Raw genomic sequence first — 23844 nt, forward strand, 5'->3', positions numbered from 1 at the left:
AGTAATAAATAAAATATCTGCCAAAATGTAGATTCTTTGACATCTTCGGCATTGATATTTCCTCCACACAGAATTTAATCCATAAAAGTATGAGCTGGGACAACCTGTTCAGATTGAACACTTAATCAGTTTTATTCTTAAATGAAATTCCCATATGATATATTAATTTTTCTTTAGGCATCTAAAAAATACATTGCTACTTACACAAATGATAATTTCTGATTTTATGAAATGCAGACTTTTAGAACGATCCCAAAAGGTATCACAAGTTAACTGAAAGACTGGTTTCTGCAGAGGCATTGTAATTCTTTCTTGCTCACAATTTGTTATGTATCTGCTTCTTTCTTGTTACCATTTTTTGTTGTTGCTCATTCTTGCATTTTTGCAGTTGAAGGAAAAAAAATAAATCACTTTGAGAAGACAGATGGAACTAAAAGCAGCATAAGCATTGCTAAGAATGTGCCTTCTATTCTAAAATATTTTTATATTTTTAATTAATGCTTCTGACAATTCATGGAAACCAACAAGAAAACAGAAATGGCTTTTACAAAAAGAGAAAGCTTTACTTCAGAGGTGTTAGTGATTTCCTAAATATTGGTACATATTTTTTAGCAAGCTGTGAGGACTTCTGAGTCTGGTACACTGTCTCCTTAAATTTCCTCTACAGTCTGCTTAAACCCAGATAAAACAGAAAGAGAATAAGAAGTTGTTACTGTCAATGCTGCTTGAATAACAGTCAATTACTTAGAGTTATGACAAGCATCTCTTCATCTTTTTAAGTAAACAAAAAAATATTAAAATAAGCTTGTTCATATCCTCATGTGTGACATTAATGACAGAACTACAGTTTACACTGGAGGCTTGTAAAATCCAGAAACTTTAAGAATAAATGTTGCCTGAAGTCCTGAAGAATTCAGGACAAATTTAGAGTTTGTGCTAGTGATCTGCCATAAACATATTCTAGTGTCGGAAGTACTGTGACTGTGTTACAGTCATACTAGGCTACAAAGGGACTTGCATACTGAGCACAAACACTGTGGCTTTACTGTATTGTTAAGAAGCCCACCTGGACTGCCACCTACATCTATAAGCATCTGAAGATCCACTACTCCCTGCCCAAACACACTCTCCATAGTAGAGGTCCTGTTGCAGTAGGACTGCACTCTCAATCCTCTGGATAGGCTGTTAAATGGCTCATCTCACCAGGGGCTTCCAGTACGCTCAACTCTCACACCTATTTTGAATAGCATCACACAAAACACTTGTATTCAATATCTTAGTAGTCTCTTAGGACAGAGGCTTTGAGAAGTAATCCTCACCTTTAACCTCAGCATTCTTTGAGAGAAGTATACTCTGTTACTATGTTGAGAGTTGCTGGGACTTTTCTGTAGGCTTTCCTGCTATTCATTTTTCAGTAGTCTGGTTTTTGGTTGTGATGTGTAAAAGAGGTGTCTCGGGCTCCTGAGAATATTAGAGAAATATGGTGTCAGAGAAATAATTATGCCCTCTTGAAGAAGGGATTGAGGTCCTGGCCTCCTCTACCCACAGTATTTTCAAAGAGCTAAACTATTTCATGTCACTTCCTGTTCAGCTTGCAAGTTCTGATACCTCACTTTCCCCATGCACTGAAAAAGGACAAAATATAATTTGGCTCCTGAGCTTTCAGAAGTTAGGCACTGCTGTACTTAAATCTTTTCTACATCCCTATCAATCTCCCTGATGACCTGGGAAAGAAAAACATCTTGCCACACTTATATCCAGTACAGTGTATTAATTTCAATCATTACTACACTATAATTATAGTAAGGCACACAGAGAAGCAGATTCAAGGTTTCCATTTCTGATGGCCTCTCATCCATAGAGAGAAGTAAAATGTCATAGCTGTGCAGAACATGCTTCCTTTTTTTATCAATGATGCATGCAAAGTATTTGTAAGCATTAAAACATTTTATTTCCAGCCCTTCTCTAAGTAGCAATTATTTTCAAAATATTACATTCAATTTAAGCTGTTGAAATGTAATAAAAGCAGTGAATTTTGACCAGGAATGCATCTGATTTGTTAACAACAACTTTTGTCTATGTTTTGTTCGTATCACAGAAAGCAAACTCCTTTATTAACAAAGGAGTAAGTTCAGCTATTAATTAAATGCAGTCACTCACTGGTGAAATGCAGCAGATTTTCTCTTTTTTTCCTTCATTTCCTTTTTTTTTAATTGTACATTACCGTTCAGTAATAACAGTGGAAAAGAATATTTGAGATAAGAACAAAGTCTGCAACTGAGTTTGATATCCTTTGTGGGTTTTTTTTTACACCCCTCAACAAGCAAAGTATTTTGTAAAGTTTCAGAGTGAACTACAACAAATTTTAGAAAAGAAGAAAACTAAATTAGGTCCTTAAACGTAAGTAAATCTGTAAGCAAAATGGCTTTCAAAACCACTGATCAGTAGCTAGACAGAGAGCTGCTTGATGAGCCACTCATTTAGGTATGGGCATGGGACTTGTTAACAGAGGTAAATGCGAGAGAAAAAGGAAGCCTCATGATGAAAGGGTTTAAGATGTCAGTAAAGCACATGTTTATGGCAGTAACATTAAGCAGTTAACTGTGATTCACAGCTTTAAAAGCAGAAGTCATTTAGCTCGCTAATTACAATAACAGCTGCAAAATTGAAGAGTTCTTCAACTATTTATGAGGTATGAAGACAAAGTGTGGAGACAAAGCATTAGAACATTGGAGATCTGATCGTTAAGGGTTTGCTGTTAAAATTGTGTCATCTGAGTCCAGCAGAGTACCACCAAAAGAGACTTTAGAAAGATCTTCAGTCTTTCCTGCTCAATCCCTGTGTTGCATTATAGTTTTAGTAGTTGCCAATCCTCAGTCCTGCAGATGATCGGTTTATCACGTTGACCAAGTGTTTGGTATGTGAGAGACCTCGACTGGATATTGTAAATTGAATTCTTACATGTCTGTAGAAGTTTTGATTCAGTGAAATTGCAAGTCCTTTCACAGGATGCCCAGGCCATAAAACATGGACATCTAAAACAATTATCTGAATTGTGACTTCTGACCCCTTCTTTTCTGAACGTGAGGAATTGCGCAGTGTGCTATGCAGCAGATCGTGGTGGTCCATATACAAGTGTACTTCCTCCTACTTTCTTTTCCAAAATTCCTCATTTTTCTTCCATTTCCTCTACAGATGTGAATCTGTTTTTGATCAAAATATATTATATATATATATAGTATGACCCAGCAGATAAACAGCCAGCTCTGCAGTGGGTTACATACACTTTGTCACAGCCCTACAAATATGCCAGAGATGATCCGTACACAGTTTCTGTTTAACAGGACTTAGGAAAATTTTCTGTATCTTTTGGCTGTGAGGGGGTTAGATTTCTTTCTTACGAAACTATAAAAGGTTCGTTATTCTTTCTTTTTCTGACACACGGGTTAAAAAATCTACTAAAATTACACACAGAAGGAATTTGAAAATGCCTTTACATAGAGCTGTTCGGAGTTGATCTCACAGGATCAGCAGTCATATCAAAAGGCTGTGCAGGGAAATGAATGACAAGGTACAATACCATCTAAGTAGATTATCAAAGTATATAAACAGCCCTTTGATAGCTATCAAGCATTGGACAGCAACACAAAGGCAGTGGAATTAAATACAATAAAAAATAAGTAGTGGTCAGCCACAGTCATGTTGGGAAATTTCATTCTAAGCAGCACTGTGCATGCTGCGGTATCTGTAGGAGAAAGCAGTTAACTCTTTAGAGCCTTGTTATTATCGTCCCTGTGAAAAAGATTTCCGAGAGGAGTAAAGGATACAAGCAACTCCCAGAACCATCTGGACAATACACAAGAGTTGTTAATCTATGGAACAAATAAGGGAAAGGAAAGAGGTAGCTGGTATTCTCTAACTCCGTGCCTGCGCAAGGACACCTAGAAATCCGGTTTCACTCAATACACAATTAAATCTTGTTCCTTTAGAATAAAGGCTATAATAAAATCCACTATAGGAAATACTCCTTGTCCTTTCATTTTGCGTCCTCATTTGGAGTAAGAAGGGTCCCTTTGTTGGACTTGCTTTTTCTATCTCCTTTCTATCTCTTTTTGTCCCACATGCCAGCCTATATACATGAATAAAATCCACATTAAGTATGCAAAGGTTAGTGCAGATGTAGTGGAGAACTTGCCTCTAAATAATGCCATTTAGCTAATTAAGTTAGACTGCTAATAAAGCTAATGATAGAAACAATAGTTTTGGCAACAAGAGCTGAGAATTGTGGAGGTGAATGTGACTGCTGCTTGGATCATATTCACCTTTTAATGTGCCATTTTGATGTTCAGAAAGCATGCTCTGTTTGGTGGGGAAAAAAAAAAGAAAGAAACTGTTTCAGAGCTGGATAGATCAGTAATAACTGCAGAATCAGGGCATAAAAGAGACTGTTTAAGATTCCGGGTGTCTCTCATGCCAAACTCTGAGTCCTCTGGAGAGTTCAGAAGCTCACAGCCGGCGTCTTCTGGAAACGTGTCACCTTCAGTTGCTATTGATCTGTAGCTACCAACTGTTGTGCTGGAGATTCAGCTCACCAGCAACAAAGTACTGTCAGCACCAAGGATGTTGCATAACAGTGCACAGAGCTTTTTGATGACTGAAGGAAGGAAAGAAGTATCTTTGAATAAGGTCAGAAATTACTCAATGATAACACGTTTTCCTGTTATCTGTGAAAGATTCACCATAGTGGAGATGACAGAAGTGAGAGACTTCTCCAAAACACTGAGAAACAATCATATAAGCTATCTTTTTCTTTTCGTGTGTGTGTTTTTGATTGTTCTAATACTGAAAAAGGAGCTTCTCTCTTATTTTTCTTCTATCAAACTGTACCTGAACTATTTTAATTTGGTGAAAAATGATTTCTTTTTAATGTATCATAAAATCCATTAAAAAAGCAGTCTTCCTGAAGTACAAAAACCAGGAGCGTTTAAGAAGTTTTATGAAAAAATGAAAATAATCTGAGATAACTGTAACATTGAAAAAGTCAAAATCTGTGCAAAAAAAAAGGAATTAATATTATGAAGACTGGGATGCACACAAGTTGCCGAAGTGCACTTTAGTAGTATGCTCCTTGAATTTCAAGTCTCAAAGCTTACATACAAGAAAGTACTATTTTTGCTGTACTTGGTAGAAGGTAAAACTGTATAGATCACATATGGAGTCCAATTAAGACAGCTGAGCAGTGCAACCTTAAGGCTATTCACAACAATTTGCTTGCAATTTCAGAAGCTGTGCCTGTCACCAACAGGTGTTCTTTATAGCTATAGCCTTTGAGACTATGGCAAAGATGTATTCAGTCCACTGGTAGCAGAAACTTCTTTTTGAGACCCTTGTCTGTCATACCCAAGCAGAAGAAATCTTTCATGCTTGTTTCCTTGAGGAACCCCTTAAAAACCCACACATCTCCAAGGTAAGAGTGGTTAAGAGGGAAATGAAAAAAAATGTTGATGTCAGGAGGGAAGGCACCATTACTGCATTTGTATAGTAAGTTGACACATAGTTGATGCCCTTATAATTGTACTGTAATATATTATTGTGTCCAGTTCTGGGCTCCTCAGTTCAAGAAAGAGAAGAAACTTCTGGAGAGAGTCCAGTAGAAGGCCACAAAGATGATTAAGGGCCTGGATCATCTCCCTTATGAGGAAAGACTGAGAGATCTGGGACCGTTCAGCATGGAGAAGACCGAGAGGGAGTTTTATCAACACAGGTTGCCCAGGGAGATTGTGGATGCCCCGTCCCTGGAGGTGTTCAAGGCCAGGCTGGACGTGGCTCCAGGCAGCTTGGTCTAGTGGTTGGCAACCCTGCACCCAGCAGGGGGGTTGAAACTCGATGATCTTTGAGGTCCTTTTCAACCCAGGCCATTCTATGATTCTATTAAATACATAATGGCTGAGTGTCAAATGGAGACTCAAGAGCCCCCAGGCTCTTTTTGGTGGATTCCAGTGGCAGGACACAGGGCAATGGGCATGAACTGGAACACAGGAAGTTCCACATGAATATGACAAAAAACTTCTTTACTTTGAGGGTGACAGAGCACTGGAACAGGCTGCTCGGAGAGGTTGTGGAGTCTCCTTCTCTGGAGATACTCATTCGCCTGGATGCTTTCCTGTACAACCTACTCTAGGGAACCTGCTTTAGCAGGGGAGATAGACTTGATGATCTACAGAGATCCCTTACAACCCCTATGATTCTTTGATTCTGTGATATCAGCCATCCATGGTGGACATTTCAGAAGGCTGTATCCCACGGTCTTGATTCTCTTTTGTCTGAGTTTCTGCATTTATTACCCATGTGTTTTCCTTCCACATTAAAAAATTACATTCAAATTAGAGTAATATTACTGTAGTAATTCTCTAATTGGTTAGACTTAAATAACTTCAGATGGAGCAGAGTTACTGAAAGGCAGTATTTTTCTTACCTATCAGTCTCATTTTTGTGATCAGCAACTAATTTCCTTTTGCTTTTACGTTTGCACTTATTTGTATTTCTGGTTTCCAACAAAGATGACCGGACAAAATTTATGACAATCTTAGGCTATTAGTATAAAATTAGTAAAGATTATTTTGACTTAAGAGTGTGCATTTACAGAAAAATTGAATGGCAGAAAGATTCTTAAAAGCTAAGGCCCAATCTTAAAGATATGCTGTATATTTACAGCAATGGGGGAAACACTGAGCTATTTAGAAAACCTGAAAAGTTCTGCAGCTGCTGTGGAGGCAATGTTATACAGGCTTTTAAAAAGATGTGCCCTTCAGACTGCTTTCAGTGTGTCCTATCGTGTCTTTTTCCATCTTCTGCCTTATAACATTTTCTATGCCTTGTAAACTGATAGGAATTCATTCCTCAATGGTCATACACAGAGGTTAATAAGCTCCCAGCATCAGCTGACTTTGCACTCAAGAAGAAATACTCTACCCTCCATCCAGTTCAGAAATGTTACCTTCATATCCCCTTCCCTATTCTGGGAAATCATACTGACAGTAAGTCTTCTTCCACCTCAGTTCTTCTGGATACATGCAGTATCCATGCAGGCCATGCAGGCTGCTCCTTGTGCAAATTGCTGGTCAGCGTGATGTGACACTGAGTCAGACGGAGCCATTACAAAGAGGAGCCTACCTTTTTTTCCTTCTGTCAAACCACAAAATAGGGCTTTGAGTGTTAAAAATAATTACTCATTAGAACACAGAGTAGAACAAGGTAGCTATTACAATAAAGACAAGGTTTGTATGTAGAACAGCTTTAAACATTTGAAAAACAAATCTCTCTAAAATCTAATATGTCTGTCCTTCCTTCTGACCTTGCTCTCTGTCCAGCAGCTTTCACTGTGGATTGCAGCAAACTCTCTCTGGCTCTCAGAAAGTCTCCTTTCTGTCACCTCCGTGTCTGCACGCTCTGCTTTCTTACTGCTTCACACTCCAGCTGCAGGCTCCCTGCCTGCTCCACCCTGCACTTGCCAAAGGTTTTCCGGCAAAGCTTTTAAGCTTGTTCTCAGAAAACACAATCTCCTTCTCCCTTTAGAGGGTGCAAAATTCAGGACAAAACAAAGAAGCAGCTTTTGACCTTGCTGTCCAGCGCAGCCTTTCACCAAACCACGCTGCGCACAGAAACTGTGAACAAACAAATAACTCAGGCTGTTTATCATTTCAGAGTGACAGGGTGGTGAACGGCAGGAAAGGCTGAAGGAATGTAAGAGATTATTGGAAGACAAGCAGCTAGTCATATGTGTATTTCTCCCACATCTCTGACTTTGTAAAATGTCATTCACTTATGTCGCAAGGAAGCAGACAACTTGCTCTTCTTTCAGAAGAACAGACTGGGAAGATACAGAGGATTATTATTACTCAGAAGGATTCCTTCTAAGGTGATAAAAGAACATAGTTATCTATACTGGAACAAACAGCAAGGTGTCTCTACCTTGTAATAATAGAGCCAAAATATGACACTTCCTGTGACTTAAATTCCATTTTTGAAGACGTGCACAAATTCTCCTATAAAATAAATAGAGCTTTGCACTCAGAGTTGAGAATGTTAGAGGTTAAAAATATTCTTTACCTCTTGCCTCGTCAGTGCCCTGCCACCTCTATATATTTTCATACATATTCAAGTTTATGCCATAAAATGTGCCCAGCAAGAGTTTGCTGTTGAAATGCTATGCATTGTATCCGATAAAATACTGAGATAAAATGGAATTATGAAAAGCTGTGAAATAAACCTTGGACAGTTTGTGGTGCTGTGCTAGGAGATGTACCTCACAGGATACTATGAAATCTGTAGCCTCAAGCATGGCACCACTCAATCTATGCAGAAAACTAATATGTATGATGCCTAAATTTCAGCGAGTATATTCACATGATAAGGCTTTTTATCATTTGAATGTGCTGCAACAGAAGGGGAAGGATAAAAAGTACACTGTCACCAATTTGGAAAGAGGTCTGTAGCAGTCTGCTGGAAAGGAAGCAGCCAGTAAATGGGAGAAAGGAAGATGTCCAAATAGGTACGGCTTTCTGCAAAGAACAACTGGAAGAATCAAGACAACAGCTATGGATTTTTTTGCTATTGATTTTTTCAGTTGTAATCCTGAAAAGTTTTTAGACAGTAATTAATTTAAATTTTGAAATGTCCTCAATTTACCTTATTTTCTTGCTTCTTGCAATTACATAAATTAATTATTGCACCTAGCAATTAAATATGTTGAAGGATTTTTTTCCACCTTTTTCTTTTTTTCCAGATCCTCTGTTTCTTAGACAGTCATGAAAGCCCCCAAAAGAAATATTAATCTATATGACTTCCCCATCTGCCACTCTCCCAATACTATTTTTTTTAATATTTCAGAATGCTTTTTTTCACCATTCTGAAGCTTCCATAGGTGCAAAGTTAGAAATGACAGAAGACAAGTATTTTAAAAAAGTCACTACCGATAACAAATGGGACTATCACTCAATGTATTGAACCAAACAAGAAAAAAAAAAAAAAGAGAAAAACAAATAAATAAACTTCTTCCAAATCAACTTTTTTACAAAATACTTGTATCTTCGCATGCGTCTTCTTTTCTTGTTTGATTTTACAGAAAAAAAAACGTAAGATATCATTTATAAACATTTTGGCTCTGGGCAAATGTTTCTCTGTTTTTCAATAAACATCTAACGTGTAAATACCTGTGGCAAAGACCATTCCCCTGGAGTGACACAAGAGGCATTGCTAAGCAACATTTTCTGAGTTTGCTTTGTTTTTGTTCTCAGAGTTCTCATTGTAATTTCCTTTCCTTTTCTTCTTTATGAACATAGAAGGAAGTGCCACTAAGGGCCTCTTTCTGCAAGTAATGGGCATGCAGCTATAAAAAGACTTCAGATTTCAGACAGCCCATGCAGAAGAACATTACATTTATTAAATAACTTTGAATCTGATGTTCAGAAGCAGATTTCCATCTGGAAGCCATGTATACAAATCCAGACTATTTCCATTCCAGATTACCACTTACAGGCCCATGATTCCTAATCTCAGGGATAATCTGCAAAATAGGAAGCTACACTTGTCTGTATTTCTTCATGAAATAAAGATTTCATTGCAGGAAGCAGTGATTATAAAACTTCATTATTTCCATCACAAAAGGTGAAGCTGAATCAAGACTGAGAAATAATAAGCAAAGTCCGGACTCTCTAGTACACATCAGAAAAAGATGAATTTTTCCACATTTTTTCCCTTCCTGTGCAGTTTCAGCTCTTTGTAAAAGAAATCTGAGCACACAGAGTAGATGGGTGCCCTAAAATTGCCACACCAAACAATAAAAATGCGCACATGTATGTCCTATAAGATTGCGATTTTTTTTTGCCAAAAAAAAAAAAAAAAAGTCCCCTGCCAAAACCTAAAAACACCAAATCAAATTTTTCCTCAACGAGTAAAATAAATTATTTAATTTAAAAAGTACAGGGTGCTTTTCAGGCTGTAATTTCAGAATATGAAGCTTATCAGCTCCTCAAATCGTAACACATCTTCCTGCCTTGCTCTCCTATTGAGACGTGCATTTTGGGTTGATGCCAATGTTACTTATGACACGGCAGCAGTTTCAAACTGGTTTACAACTGACCAGTAGCAGTCAGAAATGGTAACATTCCAGATGTTATGACAAAATGCGTCCCTACAGACAAGGAAATCTTATATTGGTATGAAACCTGCAGCTCCAAGGCAACCTTGACATAAATTTTCAGCAAACATATTCCTGCCATTACTGGCTGTGCTACCCTATGAATTCAGTGTGATTATCTAGTCCAATACCAGGAATCCGCATTTAATAGATGGTTCCAGCAGCAATCCTCTGACACAATCAGCTAAAGCTTGTTCTCACTATCTTCTTTACCCTCATCTTTATTGCTTTCTGCAAGAGTTTTCCAGTTCCATAAACTGGTGTGTAAGAGCAGGCATTTGCTTCATAAACTCCTGCTGTTTCTCAGCTGTTTATCAGTGCAATGGAGGATTTTCAATACAGCATGTAATTAACTGTTACCGAGGAACTAAAAACAGGAGCAAGAAATGTTGTTGAAGTGTAACAGAGAAAAGTGTGATTTGTCAGGGTTCTTCCTTCCTACCGTTTTTAAATTGTACCATGTCTCTCCCACAAATGAGTTCATGAGAGACTACAGTGTTTTTCCTAGTGATCTCTGCTTATGGAAATGGGAATGCCTGGCTGACCTCCAGAAAAATAACCCCCTCTACACTACATATAGCAAGGCAACACTGCAGATGTTCACAGGACACGTAGGCATGTGCTGCATGGATAATTCAAGGACATCTCCTATGCATTCTGACACAAATTTTCATTTGTAATGAGTTAACAAAATTCATTTTGGGCAAAAGTTAGATTTTGGGAAGTATTTACTTCAAAGCTTTTACTCTGAGGTTTTACAGTCAGGCCTACTGTATTTGTTTGGTCTTTTCCACTGAGCACAGAAACCATTTTTGCAAGCACTGAAACTGGTGGAGATAGTCTGAGATATCCTGGCAGAGTCTTCAGCACTGAAAACAAACCATAAGTCAAGGCCTAAACCACTGACAACTTGACAACTGCACAACTTCACTGAAGTATTATCAAGTATCTGCACATATTAAATGTCAATATTGGTATTGAGCAAGCAGACTTGAAAGTATGATTGTATAATCACTAATCACAAATCTTGATTTTAATTACATCAAACCTGCATAGGTGCTGCTTTCTCTCTTTTTGTTTCCCAATTCATAACCTTTTCTCTTCCTGTTACCTTTGTTTCTGCTTCATCCTTGGCCTTCTGACTACAGCCCTTTTTTCTCACTATACTCTCACAGCTACCTAGTGCTTCCTAAATAAATGTCTATTTCTACAGCTATGTTGCATAAAGGATTACTTTGCTACAAAAGAAGCCTATTGCAAGTGATCACTGTTTGATGCTTCCATGGACCATTTCCATTTCCCCAGCTCTCATACGACTGGAAGCCCAGCTGTTTGCTTTTTTCACTTCTTTCATTAGAGTTCACACTTTCCCTCCAGATACCCTGCTAGAGCAACTGTCTTCCTACACGAAAACCCTCTAGAGATGTAGAAACATTAGTGATCATGTTAGAAGTACTAATGTGCAGAAACTTACCCAGTATTGCGTTTGCTGTCTCTTGAGTTCAGCACAAAGAGCAGTCAGTCTCACAGTGCTCCTCAGTCTGAAAATAAAAGAGAGTGGATGAATTAAGAAAAGTTCTGTACAACTGTGGGAATGCATTTATTTCTTCCTTATAAACACATCTACCACATTTACCAGGCAAACATCCAAATCCAGCAGACTTCTGCTGATGAAGCACCTGCTCCTGTGGGGCCGTGGTTACTGTTTCTTTGCTAAGAAGCCCCAAAGGATTTGCTTTTTTCCCACTCTCTCCATCTTTGTCTCTCATAACTAGATATATAATTTGTCCCTTCCTTACATAAGAAAGCAAAGTCTCTTGATTTTATGAATGTGTTTGAAATAAACGTGCTAGTATTAAATCATTATATTAATTGCTGTTACTACTCTGAGATCTGTACTCACCAGCCTCAAATGAGACCACAGATCCATCAACCCTGTCACCAAAGTTTAGAGGGGTAACTAAAAGGTAAAAAGAAGTGCTATTTAAACACTTTGGTAAGTGTAAGTAAGTCACTGAAAAAAGCATCATCTGACTGACATTCTCTTTCCCTTAGTTTCATTCCTGCAGCTGTTTGCAACTTTTCTTGCCAGGCAATAATGCACTGGATGCAGTAGTGTTTTTAATTACCTCAGTCACCATGCTAATACTATCTCTATTCCCATAACATGTATTAATGTAAAAGTAAGCTTACTGTTGAATGCAAGTTATGTCAACATTCATAATGGATGGTTACTTTAATTATAATAGAGTTATAAAAGGAAAACTTCTTTTTAGCCAGTATTATCTTGTGAAAGACTTTATCTGCAGCTAGTTAACTTGACAGCTATACTGTAACTTTGTTATAATTAAATTCCTGTATCATGTAACTGTCTTGTTTGATTTTATTTCATGTTACAGTTTTTAATTCTTTTAATTAACATTATAACCTCATTAACCAATGGTATGTTTTTAATGCAGCTCATTTGTAAAACAGATATTAAGTTACATCCTAATGGACCCACTGCACTTGTGCCTGACCCATGACTGAAATTAAACACAGCCTTAGATATTTAAATTCTTACAAAATAACATGAAACTGTGAGAAGCAGGAGTGGGATGACACACGACATTTTAAAGTCCTTCTTGGCAAAGCAGGTATAGTAGGGAGTTGTAAAATGTGAAGCTGTTTCTGGTCTAGATTGAAAAAAAAACAACCAGAAAACAACAGCTTCAGTTAAGGCAAGTAATAACACTTTTTGTAGCAATTTGTTATCTATACTTAGGGCTCTTAAAAAAAAAAAAAAAAAAAAAAAAAGCCTCATGAGGATTTTAGCCCATAAAATGGCAGAGCTGAATTACAAGAAAAAAAAAAAAAGAGAGAGATAGAGGAACCTGTACAATCCATCACCTGTTGATGGAAGGAGGGTTTGTTAATTGTTACCACCCACTGCATCTCAGGCTTGTAACAGAAACCGCCCTGTAATGGCAAATTGTCAGGATAAGAAGTAGTCCTAACATGATTCCCTTTAAATACCTTTTAAAGATACTGCTTTGTACCATATGTCTCCTACTATTGTTTAATGAGTTATTCAAAAGAATACGTCACTTAGGAAGTAACAACCAGTATAAGCTAATGAAAATCTGTGACAGCAAAGTAAAGTTATTCTTTCCAACAGAAATGAATGCTAGTAAGTAGCCAATGATACCTTTGTTTTTCCAAGCAAAAAGATATAAATTGGCATATGCTATTGGATATTGGCAATATTTGGCAGTAAAACTTTAAAGGGTGAAATTTTAATAAAGTCCTATTCACTGGGTTCAGCCGTGCTTTTGAAATATTTTTATAAATTACTTAGTATAATTTAGATTACATTATATGAAGCACAAAAAACTTAAATTATTTAAATTTAAATATTCACAGGTCATAGCAACATCCAAATGATTCCCTCATTTTCTTTACGGCAATTTTACATATTTTGTCACCTTAATTGAACTAAACCAAAGATTCACAACAATAATGGATGTTAGTTTAATTTATTTAAATGTTTGTGATTAAATTAACAGCCTTAGGGCAGCCAAGCATTTTGTTGTGACAGCGTATTAGGCTTTCTAATGTCCCAAAAGCAGAGTGTATTCATTAGTACTTTTTTGTTGTTGTTGTTTTAAAAGACAATTACTATGGCAACTATTTAACTTCATGCTTTCACTTTGTCAAAATCTTTGTAGAAAAGATATTGTAGATGACATGCAGTACTTAAAAATATCCTCTAGATGACACTGTTTACTGCATTTAGAAAATATGCAGGCGTTTATGAGAAATAGCTGCAAATTGAACCAATTACATTTGACAACCATTGTTTGAGCCTAAACCTGTTCTCTTGACGTCAGTGGACAAGATTTCAGCGGTTTCAGTGAAAATAAGAAGAGACCCTATTTTTATCTATAAAACTAAACAACAGTTTTGTATTTTCAACAGAAAAGACTGCAGTTTAAAATAGAATTAAAAGAGTTTTCATTGCATTCTGAGCTATAAGATGTGTGAAAGCATAGGAATGCTTTCCAATTGCTGAAACCCCTTCACACACACATACTCTTAATTATTCCGGATGACTTTGTTTAAAAATGACACTGTATAAATATTAATCCTTTTTTTCCAACTATTCTTTGTTCTGCAATCTACATTCAATGTAGCACAGTAAATTTGAGTTCATTAGATCAGTTACTGCTATTTAGATGTAAATGTCTTCGAGGAGGATTAATTACTCTCTAATTCTGATTTTTTTAAGTCAAGATAATGAAGACATTTTCTGACATTTTTCTGATTGGGGAAAAAAAAAAACAACCTAGAAACTCCCCTTGTGCCTCTGTATGAAACACTTGATAGTAGCTAAAACTTGGAAAGTGCCCGATCTTGAGCTAGTAAATTAGGTTAGATTGCATTCCAGGAAGTGATTTAGTGGCTGAAACATCTAAGGTCAAGATGCTTCTCCCCTGCAGAGGCGTCTTGGTTGCCTCTACAACCAACAGGAAGAGTTAAACATTTCAGAGTGGTCTCCTTTAAAAATGAATTACAGAATACTCTTCAAACCAGATGGAGAAGAAGGAAAACCATGGTGATTTATCGACAATCACATGTAGAGCATGTAGTGGTATATGATGGAGCAATGTTTAGAACACCTTCTCAATTTGCACCTTAAGATTATGTTAAAGAATGTGAGAGACCTGTATAGGAATTGAAAGCAATTGCTAGAAGGCATGCTTTTTAATTACCTGTTACAGATCTCTTAGAAGTGGTAAATGAACTACCAAGAACACTTGAACCACAAGCTGCAAATCCCTGACAGTTTTCTAAGGAAGAAGGGAAGATGAGAGGTTTTTTTCCTCTCTGTCTTGAATGATTCAAGCACACACCACTCTCCCATTACCAGAGTATTCATGGAGGGTTATGTTTACTGACATTCCTCAAGATTTTCTTCAATGACTGCTTTATGTACAGGAAATAAACAGGTCGTGGAATAGATAATCCAGTGAGAAGAGAAAAAAAAACATCTTATTTGTAAATTCTGATAGGGCTTAAGATATGTATTAGTTAGACAGGCTATGACTAAGTGGCTTTTGAGCAGCCACAAAAGCAGAAGGACAGTTTCTCAAAAATCTTACTGATGTGAATTGAAACAAGCTGTTGAAAAACTTCCTCCACTGTTTGATGACACTGAGGTCAGGCTTTCAGGACTACATTCTGAGATAGATGCTTCTATCTTACTTTAGGCTATCAAGATAACTTTAGATGAAGCTTTGGGGTTTGCGTGTTTTTTGTTTTGTTGCATTGTGTTCTGTTTTGTTATGTTTTGTTTTAGCTACATAACTTCTCAGTGGTTTTACAAATTTAGGTAAGATCTACTTCTCGCTAGGAGGACGAGCAACATCAGAGTAAACGAGAAAAAAGAGTTTGTGGCAGGACACTTTGTATCAGAGCTGCCTTAAGCTACATGGGATCACAGATAATCATCTGTAATGTTAGGGAAGACTTATGAAAATCGGCCTCGTCATATTTTTGGGGAGGATCTTAGTTTCCAACATTAATTCATCTTAATACAGCTATGACATTCAGCTTCTGCTCTTGAGATGATTTCCAGGTGTCTGGAGGCCCATATTTAGGCAAAGAACATTTAATATCTTCCCTCTCTATTTTTAGGAAAACTGAAACACATCTTCCGAAAGAGAACCAAAGAGGTTCAGCCTCTCTAGTCTGATTAGAAGCTTACCTCCATTTAATCAAAAATAAAAAGAGAGAGATTACTTTTCAGTCACAGACTGTCACTTGAAAACAATGCTGAGTTTTGGCAAAAGCTTTGGCCTTCACTTTATGGCATTTTACATTAAATGCTTTCAAGTGACTGATGAAACTAACTGAGGAATACCTGGGTGGTTGTTCAACAGAGGAAGCAGAGGACATCAACTGGTAACAATATGAACAATGTCAGACCAAACTGGGTAACAAACACTTTTACCAATGGAATGGAGCATTTCACTCCTGTTCAAAGACTTAGATTAAAGGCCAAATCCTTCCTGGGGAAGAGAACTGAAGCCTTGCAACTCCTTTGGTTCCCTCACAGTAGCATAGCTATGTGTACAGTGAAAAAAAACATATGTATTTCTACAGCTAGCAAAGACAGTCTCTTCATTCACTTAAATGTAATCACGTTAACAATATTTCCATAGATCAAAATAGCAATTCTTTCAATAATGAACCAAAAGCTATTGTACTGAATACAACTGATTACCCTCACTACAGTCCTCTGGCACTTGTGTTATAAGAGAAAAAATCCTCCTCAGTAAGATTCCCTACATTCCTCAGACAGGAATCAGGTGAGCAGTAATGTAAGTTAAGCAATAGCTGGACTTCAGCCTTGAAATGACTGATGTTCATCCAGGTGGGTATGAAGTTTACTAAATTGCACAGCTGGTGAAAAAGAAGGGCTTGGTAATAATTACTCCTCACTAGTGTGACAATAGCATAGGCAGGCTGGATCTGGTATTTACAGTGACTGACATATCCTGTAGTGGCTGAAAGTAAAAGACCTTCCCAATTACAGATATGAGATAAACTTATCTTTTTTTTTTTATTACACACTCATGTACTTTTTTTTTCTACATATATTTCATTAGGGCTTTTACTCCAATAAAATGTGTAGGTGTACTTTTTTTATATACATGCACCATCTTTGGTGACAGTCACATAAACATACGCTATACAGAAAAAGAATGTTTAAATAGGAGTCTCGAGTAAACTTGAGTTACTGATTTCCAAAATGTCCTATCTCAGAAACAAGTATCCTCTCCTCATCACAGGACTGAGGTTTGTAGGCATGAATATAAACAAGTCAGGCAGAAGACCTTCAGTCTATCCAAGATTTAGAAAGATAAGGGGAAAGACAGAGATATGAAACGGAATTTGAACACTGATCCCTGTAAATACATCTGAAAATAACAACTTTCTGGCATATGTCAGATCAAGCTTTACCAGGAAAAACATACAAACAAATAAAAAAAAAATAATGAAAATTCCAAGCAACTCATAATATTGTTTTATGGGGGATTTTTTTTTTTTTCTGATTCTAAGGTGTCTTCCCCAGGAGGGTGCATTTTGCTTGGTCTGCCAGTAGCTGGGCAGAGCGAGATCTGTTAGGCTTTGTTCAGGACCACTGTGGCACCCTCCTACCTCTGCTAGGACTGAAAGCAATCTAATCTACCTGTCTAGACAAGGCTTTTCTCTGGTCTGATCCTCCTCTTTGGTGTTGCTTGTGACATCCGGAAATTTGACAAGGAAAGCAATTATTGATCAGTCTGAGGTGTGTTTTGCTGTGATAATTGTCTAAGCATAGCTGAGCGATGCCCCTATAGATAGCTGCTTACTTATTTCCTGAGGCAAGTTGTCCTTAGAGAGACAGAAACATTGATAAGGAAGAGGACAAAATGACTAACTTTGATGGGGTTTATGTTGAAATATCTGCTGCTTGTCAACATGGGAGGGAGAAGAAGTGATTTATTAGTAGTAAGAAATGAAAAACAATGAAACTCTGTTATTCTCCCAAACTATTTTCTGACTGTGAGCACTCAGTAAGTTCCCGTCAGGAGAAAGTAGTGCCCCATTATCTGCACAGTTTTACTTGCTGTATTATAACTTGCCACATACCTGATAAAACATAATTTACTTGAAGGCTTTGAGAAACTTCTACTACTACAAAACCTGACCAAGAAAATAACTGAATGCAACAATGAATATGGAGAAGACAAATTGTGGATTTAAGGTGGATTTCAGTCTTTTAGATTTGTTTTCTCTTGTCCAAAACCTGAATATTTTTAGGACATCAAATAATAAGGAAATAAATGGGAAGATATATGGCGATGCCTAACCTATTCCCTGAAAGTACGTCAAGCACAGACCTGTAATTTCCTCCATTTTAATGAGAGTAATTTCATTGGGATTAATCCTTTCATTCAGGCTCAGCACTGCATGGGCACTCTGTTCAATTCTGGCTTCCACATCAAGAGGAGCTCTGAGAGGAATTAGCCTCCAGAAAGCCAAAACTACATCAGAGTGCTTCCCTAGAACATGGTGGCACGCACAGAGAGAGAGCAGTGCTGCCAAAAGGAGGAAGAAACACACCTTCTCTTTTATGGGTATCAAGCCCTGAAAAACAAACATTCTTTGAGAATCACAGCAATGCCACTGGGACACAGAAGGCATGCAGTTCAGGAATCTGCCTTCTTCCCTTCCACGCGTAAATGGAAAATAAATGGGCATAATCTGCGGCTGGTGCTGTATTTCCACCAGTGGAACACGACACAAGAGGTAAAACCTCAACATCATAGATTCCTTGTTTTAACTGGAATGTGAAGAGAAGCAGAAGTGTTAGAATCAAGAATATATCGTAACAGTACAGTACTTCTAACAGAGATTTCTCATACGTCTGCCTGCCCATCTGAAATCTAAAGAATGAAGCTGTGACTGCACCACACAAGTATTTCCCCAGAGGAGATGGAACTTCATCAAGCTTCACTACCTTAGTCACCTTGTGCAAATGGTGAGGCATGATTAAGAAATAGAAGATGTCTAGGTTCAAATTCAGATGCAAAGATGTCAATCTCAGTAATGCAAGATAGTGTGAGTAGATACATTGATTTCAATAGAACATATTCTATTTGCAGTTGATACAAGCAAAGAACAGGTCAGAAGTTGAAAGCTGAAAAACAAAGTAAATGCTTGAGGGAGGTCTCGTTCCACATTTTGGGTCTCATACTGATACTTTCAGTGTTGCAACAGCATTACTCCATCAGTCAGACTTACATTATCCTTTTGGTGGAAATGAAAACAATTTAGTAAAGCTTTCTTCAGCCATTGTTTTGTCTGAAAAAACATTAGACTCCTTTTCTTTTCCTGCCTTTTTCCTTCCCCATTTCCAAACAATAAAACATCAATAAGACATCAGGTCATTTGCAGGTCTTGGAATACTTTCACCTTACACAAAAGCACACACAGAGTTGAATACGCTTCTGTATTCTGATTCATCAGCTACTTTCGTCGTAAAAAAATAATATGTGAGTAGCAAAGAATAAAACATTTTTTTTCTTTATGTGCCACATGCAATTACATCTTGTTTAAGTGGCCCAATAATTGCATTTTAAATGGCACTTGTTTATTATTCTCTTTTTGCCATTTCCAAATTGATTTTTATTGTTTCACTAAATAGTTACTAAAGCTTTGCGAGGAGGAAAAAAAATCAACACGCTCTCAACCAAACAATTCAAGTCGGTATGTTAATCTGTACCTTTAAATAAGCAGCAATAATTAATGGGAGTTTGGCACCTTGCTGTATTGTACAGTGACAGGGATTAAACACTGGCACTGCAAAATGCCAGTTTTCTGCTTGTGCATTTGTAGACCCTTCAGAGCCATGAAATGACATTTGCAATCTTTGTCAGTCAAAAAAAATGGCAAATTCAGTTAAATTTAGTTCTGCCATTCAAATGGAATAAAGGTCGTCACCTGCCCCTTTTGTGATTTGATTATCCAGGAACCGAGTTTATTTTCCACAAGGATGGTCCATTAAAAGGCCCCAATTTTGCAACAATTTCCAACATCTCAAAAGCTCAAGTAGCTTCGATTATTCATTATTAACCGACTTTGCTATTGTTGTTTAAGAGTACACATTATACAATCATAAATTGTTTGCTTAAGTGTTTTTCTTTTCCTAGAGCTCTAACAATCATTCTGCAGAACAATTAAAACACATTTTTAAATGATAGAAATGAGTACATTAAATAAGTATCGTGCACATTCAATTAACTGGCCTTCTGAAAGGCTGTACTTACATATGGCTCACATTACACACAAAACATTTTTACTGACTTCATTTGAACTACTCACATAAGTAAAGACTTTATGTCCAATCCCTATGCACAGGAAGAGGAGGAAACTCTGAAGCAAGCTCCAAAAATCCATTCAGATGTATAAAGTCAGGACAAAAGACACACACCTGTAATGAGAAACGTGTCTGCAAGAATGTGAAGAAAATTCAACAATCCTCTCTGTACGCTCTTATGAAACTTTGTGGCATTCTCCTCCTTTGTCTTTATAAAATTCCTAAAGTTTTGGAGCTTAGGAGTAAAGAAGAGGATAAGCATCACTTTTTGGTATTGGTACTTCGTGTAAGAACTGGATTTCCCGAGGTTACCATGAGACCAGATTGTGGCAGAAGCCTGAGTCAAGGACACAGAAATGTCGATGCAGAAAAAAGCAAATGCCTGCCCTATGAAAGTGAACTACTTCACGGTTTAAATATTGTCCGTAACATGGGGAGACTTCACATATTACCTGCCACACTGAACTCCAATCCTCTTGTCTTTCAGCAGACAGTTCAAGGAACAACCACATCAGGAGCGCTCTGAATGATCACGGCAGGACAGGCAATTTGGCCTGGAATAATTCCTATTCAAGACGGGACCAAAGCTGTACTTGCGTGTGATTTAAGCAACGTTTAAAAAACACAGCTTCCTGGGATAATAGTAAGGATTGCTAAATAGCTAGCGCATAACCTGCTATTTGAACACACACAAAAATTGTTTATAATGTATTTTCTCATTATGCTGGACTGAAGGGAACATGCTATAGGTGTGCTGTAGGTCAGGTTCCAGTGTTGCACTGTGATGGCATGATGCTAAGAGCTCCTTCATTAGAATATGAATCACCTCTCCACAGAAAGTGGTGGAACTGCAGGAGAGGAAAAAAGCCATTTTGCTTTAATAATAACAGACTGTGAGAGGTAATCCCAGGTACAAAATGATCAAGTGACCAGAGCCGGTTCAGTGAAGAATGATAGCATTTTATGCTCAACACTTCAAGATTAAAGTCTTTAGTTAGCTAAGCATAATGTGAATCAGTTTCATTTATAATGTATTGTGTGAGCCTGTAGCCAGTATGATACAATGTAAGCAATTCCATTTAGTGCAATTTGACTATAGCTAGTACAGAATAATTGGAGCCAGTTTCTAGCATGCTAGAATTTGAGTCAAATATGATACGGAAAAGAATTTCATACATAATAATATGGAGGCGAAGATAACATGCAATGATGTGGATGAATAGTTAATACGCTGTAATACAAAAGTCATTCTAATAGGTTATGATGTGATTAGGAGACCAGTGTTCTTAAATGCAGACAAAGGCCTAATACATCATGGTAAAGAAAGAAGGCTATTAAGGAACAGTATAAATAACAGTACATAGCTGCATTTGACCAAACACCACATGCCGTAGTTTTCCCAAATGTAAGATCAACCGAATAAACATTTACTGGAGGATGAAACATGGCTACTCAAGTGAACATGGGAAATGTTGTACACCAGTTCCTCAAATTTCAGAGGATGCGTAATGCTGTGCTGTGTGATTCTGATTCCTGCTCAAGGACTCGGGCTTCTATTAATTTTCTTCCAATATTATTAGAAGTAGTCGTGACAGTCCTAGCCCCCTCGGAGCTCTGAGACACAATTTTACAATCTGCTGTGCAAACACTGTAGTCTGAAGCACTGCCTTTTCCAAGAGGTTAACAATGCATGATTAGTTAAAGAACTACAGCATTTTAAAGCAAGCACATAAACATTAACATGGCAGAACTTCAAGTAAACACCTTTGGCTTTCTAACGTAGCTTCAGAAAACAAGAGAAATGTTGTACTGTTTTGATTTGTGACCATTCGGAGCTTGAATCCAACCATGATTAGTTCTCTGAAATTTTAGTGTTTTTTCCCTTCCTAACACAGGCTAACCCTGCATACATGAGAAGAGCTCATTTATGAGCATGTGGTAATCAGTTCTGACTACAAGTTAAAGTCATCCCTGAGCAAACAGAAAACTATTCAGCTTAGCAATAAAGTTAAATAATTATTACCAGGCTATGTGATGTGACTACAATGTGACATTGAAATAGCTATGGTGTGATTAGAATAAGAATGTTATATGTCTGTGATGTTACTAGAATGAGGCTATAAAACGTCTGTGATGCCATACTGCTGTGATATGACTAGTGTCAGAAAAAATGTGTGCATTATTAATGCATACATAAACACGCCATATTTCAGAAGCAGACTGCATTACACAGAAAGCTCGCAGTCCTAATTATGTTCTTTATTAATGGCTGTTCTGCTTTGTATTTTAGAAGACGAAAGGATCACATACTTAATTCATTCACAGAATTCTTTTTCTAAGTGGTTTGGCAGTGAGGTTGCTCCTTTGTGTCACTTGCTTGACTTTCAATGCTGGGGCTCTAGCCATCCTTCCTGTATTACATAATGAACATTTTTCTTAAACTATTATTAGATTCAGTTCCGTTTGCTACCATTACTTGATGTCATCAAAACCAGGATCAATTTTTTTTCTCTGTCTGTAATAGGAGTCTTTCAGACACAAATACAAACCACTGCAAAACTAAGACTGCTTAATCTTTACACATCATGCAACAACAGGATTGCAATGTTCACATACAGAGTGTTTTAACAGTCTGTCTCACTTCCAAGGGAACGTACCACAGTAATATCACTATGTGCCACACAAAACCAAGCCATGCAAATTACTGACCTCTAACAGATATGAGGAGCTTCCACCATTGCCTAACACTGCGCCGTATGTGTGTATACATATAGGAATCTGAAGGCAGGAGCCTGCATCTGAAAATGTAAAATCTTCTAAAATCTTCGAGGCAGTAACTTGGATCTCTTGCTGGCCAATGCTATCAACTGAAACAGCAGACACTTTTTAGTTACAATATCGCACATGGAAGAAGATAAATACTGATGTTATCTTTTCTTTTTGTATGCACATATATTTAAAAGGCTTAACCAGAAACAGCAGCCAGCGTGGCCATGTATCCTGGGCATACAAAATTGGATAGGTACTGCATGATACGGCTTGCAAGTTCAAGCTGAGAAAAGCTAGCAATAAAAGCAGTCAAATGAAGATTCATTCATGCTTTAGAAAATGTTTAAAAATGCACTACATATAACGCACTATATATAATGCACTATAATCATCCTCTTGTCACACTTTTGAGGTCAGTCGTATCATAACACATCGGCATTTTATTACACCATCTTCCAGGCATGTGATGCTGCTTTGTGGCTAGCTGGATAATTTACCTGTGTCATTTACAGGGAAGGAGAAATGATCACTTTTATTATTTATCAGACCACAGAGAAGTGTTTTCCAGCTCGATGTTTAAGCAGACAAAAACACAACCAGCGAAACAGCTCTCCCTTCAGCGAGTATCTCGGCTGACCCTTCGGGAGGGGGAAGGAGAAAGGTGTGCAGGCGTAAATGGGAGCCGAGACGTGGCTGGAGTCTGAGCAGCGTGAATTATAGATGAAAAGGCATGTATTAAATATAAAGCCGAATCAAGCAGCGGCGGGCCGGGGCAGGCTGCTTGCTGCGGGCGGCGCGCCGGCAGGCCGCGGAGAGTGTGCGGCCACCACCGCCCCGAGCGCGCTCCTCCGCGCTGCACGGACGGCGCGCACGCTGAACTCCCCCGCTCCCCACAATTAAAAAAAAAAAAAAAAAACCTTTCAGAGAATACAGGTTTCAGAAACAAATACTTCTGTAGGTTCTTTCTCTG

General features: G+C 37.6%; 1 long non-coding RNA gene across 1 annotated transcript; it reads right to left on the reverse strand.

The window, feature by feature from the left end:
* Positions 1022–23754, reverse strand: LOC110408699. The gene is made up of 6 exons (XR_002444493.1): positions 23372–23754; positions 22815–22972; positions 20558–20671; positions 20111–20219; positions 11673–11739; positions 1022–1461 (listed from the first exon to the last, which is right to left on the reverse strand). It is a non-coding gene; the product is annotated as an uncharacterized LOC110408699 (long non-coding RNA).

Source organism: Numida meleagris, chromosome 1, assembly GCF_002078875.1.
Source record: "Numida meleagris isolate 19003 breed g44 Domestic line chromosome 1, NumMel1.0, whole genome shotgun sequence".
NCBI lineage: Eukaryota > Metazoa > Chordata > Aves > Galliformes > Numididae > Numida > Numida meleagris.